The sequence below is a fragment of the Conger conger genome, chromosome 4, assembly GCF_963514075.1.
Source record: "Conger conger chromosome 4, fConCon1.1, whole genome shotgun sequence".
Lineage (NCBI taxonomy): Eukaryota > Metazoa > Chordata > Actinopteri > Anguilliformes > Congridae > Conger > Conger conger.
In genome coordinates, this window is record NC_083763.1 from 78,227,153 (window position 1) to 78,233,152 (window position 6,000).

At 42.4% G+C, this 6,000-nt stretch overlaps 1 long non-coding RNA gene across 1 annotated transcript in view; it reads right to left on the minus strand.

The window, feature by feature from the left end:
* The window catches only part of LOC133127166 (uncharacterized), a 56,724-nt gene extending 51,527 nt beyond the window's left edge, over positions 1–5,197 (minus strand). Inside the window, exon 1 of the long non-coding RNA XR_009708600.1 lies at positions 5,155–5,197. This is a non-coding gene — a long non-coding RNA (uncharacterized LOC133127166). The remainder of the gene's footprint in view (positions 1–5,154) is intronic.
* Positions 5,198–6,000: the final 803 nt, after the last annotated feature.

Genomic DNA, 6,000 nt, shown 5'->3' on the forward strand with positions numbered 1-6,000 from the left:
ACTCACTGGCCAAGGTGAATACCCGCTGAAATACTCCCTGGCCAAGGTGAATACCCCCTGAAACATTCACTGGCCAAGGTGAATACCCCCTGAAATACTCACTGGCCAAAGTGAATACCCCCTGAAACATTCACTGGCCAAGGTGAATACCCCCTGAAACATTCACTGGCCAAGGTGAATACCCCCTGAAACATTCACTGGCCAAGGTGAATACCCCCTGAAATACTCACTGGCCAAGGTGAATACCCCCTGAAACATTCACTGGCCAAGGTGAATACCCCCTGAAACATTCACTGGCCAAGGTGAATACCACCTGAAACATTCACTGGCCAAGGTGAATACCCCCTGAAATACTCACTGGCCAAGGTGAATACCCCCTGAAATACTCCCTGGCCAAGGTGAATACCCCCTGAAATACTCCCTGGCCAAGGCACAAACTTTCCTGGCTCATGAAACAACGACACAATGGACCACAGGCATCACCGCAACGCCCCACCAAATGTGCAGAGATTTCATCAGACACCAAAGCCCATTTTGTGCCAGATATTGGACGTGTTCGCTTACCGAGAAGTGCCATGCACGCCGAATGCATTAATGACTTCATGAGAGACTGGTGCCTGAGGGATGCTGGGAGGCTACCAGTGAGCAAAGGCTCCCATTTCTTGGCCTCACCGCGGTGCTGCACATGTGGGACCAGAAAAGAGTCTGAACTTGCTGGTTATCTAATTAACTAGTCTGCTCTATGTCTGAATAGAGTCGATCATTGTCAGCTGCATCTTCAGGTAAGTTTAAGCTTTAATGCCTTCACAGCAGCCTTGATGCAGGTATCACAAATGAGAGAACAAATTCATGAAGTATTCTGTATGTAGATTGTGTTTTACACAGAGGGCTCACAGCATATTAAAATCATACTTACAGAAAAGGAGAGTGGAGCCCAGTCCTTTCTGTCTTGAAGAGGAGCACTCAGAGTTTTTCCAGAAACAGGCGACACCCGTCTGTAGCACACAGATACTCTCTGACACCAGCTTTTTATTGGTTACACCCACAGCACATGACACACCTATTTGACAAGACACACTGTTCAGCACCTGCCCACTGTACATGCCACACAGGACAGGACACCCCCACTGTTCAGCACCTGCCCACTGTACATGCCACACCCAGACTTCCAATGCCTCTTTTCCTGAGTAATTATGAACCTTCACACAACCAGTTAACTTTTATAAAACAGTGGCTTCACAGAGCACATTATTTCTATCTAAAGAATGGATGTAGCACAGAAGGAGTAGGCATGTAGCTCTTTAATTATAAAAAACATACCCTCAGATATGTCAATAAAACACAAATAAAGGCTTTCACACTTAAGTAATTTTTCTTTATTTAGTATCTGCTTTAATAGAAAAATTATAAGAAATAAGGAGAAAAACATATATATATATAAATGTTCTGTATCCCAACCAGTGCCTCTATGTGTGGAGTTTGCATGTTGTTCCCTGGTCTGCATGGGTTTCCTCTGGGTACTCTGGTTTCTTCCCACAGTCCAAAATCATGCAGGTTAGGTTAATTGGAGAGTCTAAATTGCCCCTTGGTGTGCTCCTGCCGTTGCCCTTGACCGAGGCACAGGCGTCAGAACTGGAGCTAGTCCCCGGGAGCCGTACTGTGGCTGCCCACTGCTCCTCGGTAACTGGGATGGGTCAAATACAGAGGCAATGACAATAAATTGAATCTGATCTAATTTATTACCTCTAAGCCTAAGGCAGATTTCACTGACTCATCTTGTGAATCGTGCAACACCAGAGTCAATCGAACTGACATTTAATCCAACCTTAGGTAACCTCTTTGAATGTCTTCAGCAGTGTTTGGAATCACTTCACAACAAAAACACATCAATTACACAGGTAGCAGCTGTGACAGTGTGTGTCCTGCCTGAACCCTGATTTCTGAGGCTGCAGGAAGTTCCAGTGGGAACTTGGCTGATATTTCCCCCTCGGTGGTGGAGACTGGAGAGATTAAGATGTTTTTGTGGGAATGTCTACTCTTGATCTAGGTTGAGTCTGGGGGCGAGGAGGTAAGAGAAAGAGGTAAGGTCGTCTGGCAGTCGGAGGGTTGCCGGTTTGATCGCGCCCTAGGTGTGTCAAAGTGTCCCTGATCAAGACATCTAACTGAACCTGATGAGCTGGTTGGTGCCTTGCATGGCAGCCAATTGCCGTTGGTGTGTGAGTGTGTGTATGAATGAGAAGCATCTATTGTACAGCTTTGGCTAAAGGCGCTGTATAAATGCAGTCCATTTACCATTTAGATCCCAAGGGGTTATGACCCAGAAGACTGGCAGATATCAGACATCATGCTACGGTACGCTGGCAGTGCTGATCCAAACTGTTTAGTCTCTCGTTAGCAACAGACCCGCAAGGTCAGTGGTTCAATCCCCGGTGTAGCCACAATAAGATCCACACAGCCGTTGGCCCTTGAACAAGGCCCTTAACTGCACTGTCTCCTGCTTAGTCTAATCAACTGTACGTCACTGGATAAGAGCGCCTGCTAAATGCCATTAATGTAATGTGATGTAATGTAATGAGAACCGAGTTTCATCAGCATATCACCCCCAGGTCTTTGTCCTGTAAGCAGGAAAAACTGGAAAAACATTAGCAAAGAATGACTTATTTGACTGGAAATTTGAATAAATGGGTGGTGTCTGACTTTTGCACAGTACTGAACATCTGTAATTCAGTTTGATTCTACTCACCTTGTTGAATGCAATATTGTGTGTTATTGTAAGTGTTATTGAGCAAACACACATTCGCCCTGTTTTTCTGGGGTTACAGAAGTCCTGCCAAACATCATGAGTCTGGAGACCTTGGACGGTAAAACTGCTGCACACAAAGATACCTTATGCATCATTGAAACCTCAGCCCAGAGTATGCAACCTCTGCACCAGAGTGTGTGACCTCTACCCGAAGTATGCAACCTCTGCACCAGAGTTTGTGACCTCTACCCAGAGTACGTGACCTCTGCCCAGAGTATGTGACCTCTGCACCAGAGTATGTGACCTCTGTACCAGAGTATGTGACCTCTACCCAGAGTATGTGACGTCTGTACCAGAGTATGTGACCTCTACCCAGAGTATGCAACCTATACCCAGAGTATGTGACCTCTGCCCAGAGTATGCAACCTATACCCAGAGTATGTGACCTCTGCCCAGAGTATGTGACCTCTGATTGTGTTTGTTTTATAGTACTTCTTTTTGGGCAGAATAGTGTTTTTTTCTTCAGGAACATTGCTGAGCACATTATTACAGGAAGCAGGACTGAGTGGGTGGGAAGGGACATGCAGGTCATTATATTTCTCCCAGGCATCAGGCAGAAAAAAACTGACATACGACTCAAGATTAAAGATTACATTTTCATGGTGCAAATGTGTGTTACCTAGATATCTCATGCCAGATATCCAGGAATGACTGTGGGATTTTCATGCTCTTTGCACGTAAGTTGAGCTATTAGGTAAATTGTAAATGCTGCGCTAAAGTGACCAGGAAAAACTAAAAAGCTGAGATTTTTCAGTTCACCCTGTGCATGTGTACAGATGCTCCATTTCACTTCAGTGTGGTCAGCATCATGAGAATCTGCACATGATGTAAAATTGTGGATACAGTAGATCCTAAGAAAGAAGCCCAACATTCCAAATGACCAGCATCAGCCCAGCATTCCTCTTTATGTTAAAGGCAAATGACCAGCATCAGCCCAACATTCCTCTTTATGTTAAAGGCAAATGACCAGCATCAGTGTTCCAGCATTCCTCTTTATGTTAAAGGCAAATGACCAGCATCAGTGTTCCAGCATTCCTCTTTATGTTAAGGGCAAATGACCAGCATCAGTGTTCCAGCATTGCAGTAATGCAAATAACCACACAATGCAACAGTGGTATGCAGAAGAGCATCTCTGAACACACAACACGTCAAAACTGGAAAGGCTACAGCAGCAGGAGAATGAATGAGTCTAATAAAATGCTCACTGGGCCTCATTTATCAAACGTGAGCCGAACAAAATTCACCGTACATCCATCGGAAAAGCATTTCCACAAATAATGTGGGATTTAACTTGCCACAGACCTTCTGCAGACTTTGGCTGCCTCACTTGCTTCTGGCTCTCCAGGTAATTCCAGACAGTCATGATAAAGTTTTTATCTGAAAAGTGGTCTATGACTGTACTGTATATGTTACTTACACACAGTGTGAATAACTCTGTTTTTCATTTTTTGTCAAATTAATGTTTGGACATTTCAAATATGCTCTTTTCTTCACACTAATAGAGAAAACAAAAAATAAACATCGAAGACCTAATTTATATAAAATAAAACAAGGGTGCCTAAGACTTTTACACATTCAAATAATTTAGCCACTCTCAATTATATATATATATATATAATTGAGAGTGGCTAAATTATTTGAATGTGCCAAGTGGATATTATAATTATTCATATCATATGAAAACGATACAGGATTCAAGATTAAAATGGCTGATGTTTCAGTAATCCTGATTAATTCATGCTTAAGTGGAGTTATCAATTCAATAAAACACGTATGGGCCATGGCGTAGTAGGCTAACTATAACGGTGAGTTCAAGTTACACCTGCAAACATCATGGTTGGTGATAGAAGTGCCATGCCATGTGGCTGATCTGTTTACGTGCTTAGTTTTTTGCCTCGCGTTTAATGTCAGACGTTGACGTGAACTGTTTTTCCCAGTCGGAAGGTGCTAATTCGTCCATTCTAATATGACGTGAACGCAGCATTAGGCTTCGTTGCTTTGGCTCTCTGCAAGGGCAGGGAAACGAAGCTAAAGGCTATTGCTGTCCCCCACCGGTGGAATTCCATATAACGACGTCTCCTACGATTTGCCAATGCCTTCCTCCAGCCCAATTTAGCTGGAAGGCAGCAGCTTGTCGAAATAGTAAACTAATCGCGACGGGTTTAGCAAACTAGCTAGCTCAGTAACATAAATACAGATACATTTCATTAAAAAAATTTTATTAAAGAAGTTATCTAGCGAAGTAATATAATATGTACACATAATTCTATGGTTGACGGAGCTGAAACGGCTGTCTTGCAGACATCACTGTGGGAAGGAAAGTGCCAAATGTGAAACCATTTTCTTCTTACCTGTTGCATCGTGCGAGTTTACAACAGCTAGGCTACCTTGCCTTATTAAAAAGGCTTTAAACAGTTAATATTAGGCTATATGATATGCGTACTTATATACGCTGATAATCATAGGTGAATTGCATTCAAAAGTTTGATTTTTAAATGAAAATGGAAGTCTTGTAAGCTTATTGGGAGGGGGGTGGACTGTTTTGTTATTTAGATACTTTGGTACGTACTGCTGTTCGCGATGACGTCTATCTTAACAGATGCTCCAGGACCTGTAGAATTTTACATATTTTACAAGAAATTAGGGCAACCCGACATATTTAAAAATACATGGAATCTAATCATACATCAGTTTCACTCTTCTTCCCTCCGTTGGAATGACATGGTACTGCCTGTGGTGAAATTTATGTCGGAATAGATCCCATGCATTTTTAAATATGCCGGGTCTTCATTTTTTAAATATTGTTTTTAGAAAAAATTCTATAGGTTCTGGAGCACGTGTTCATGAACACCAGTATGTACCAAGATATTTAAATGCACAATTAAGTGTTCATAGACAATACATACATACATTCATACAGTTTAAATGATTTTTAATTGTGAAAAAACGGGTTTAAGCAGGTGGTTTTAATAGTTTATCAGTGTATGTTTTTGGCTTGTACTTCCATTAACATAACTTAAATCTCCGCTTCAGAGAAGCTTTTTTTTTCTCGACTATCTCTGTAAAAAGCCGAAACTCTGTATTAGGGGCGTCGGTTTATGCCAATCACAAATTTTGTGCACGCGACTTTGATTTACGATTACTTGGTATTCATCAACGTACACACACGTGGATACGCCTCTTTATGAAATATGGCG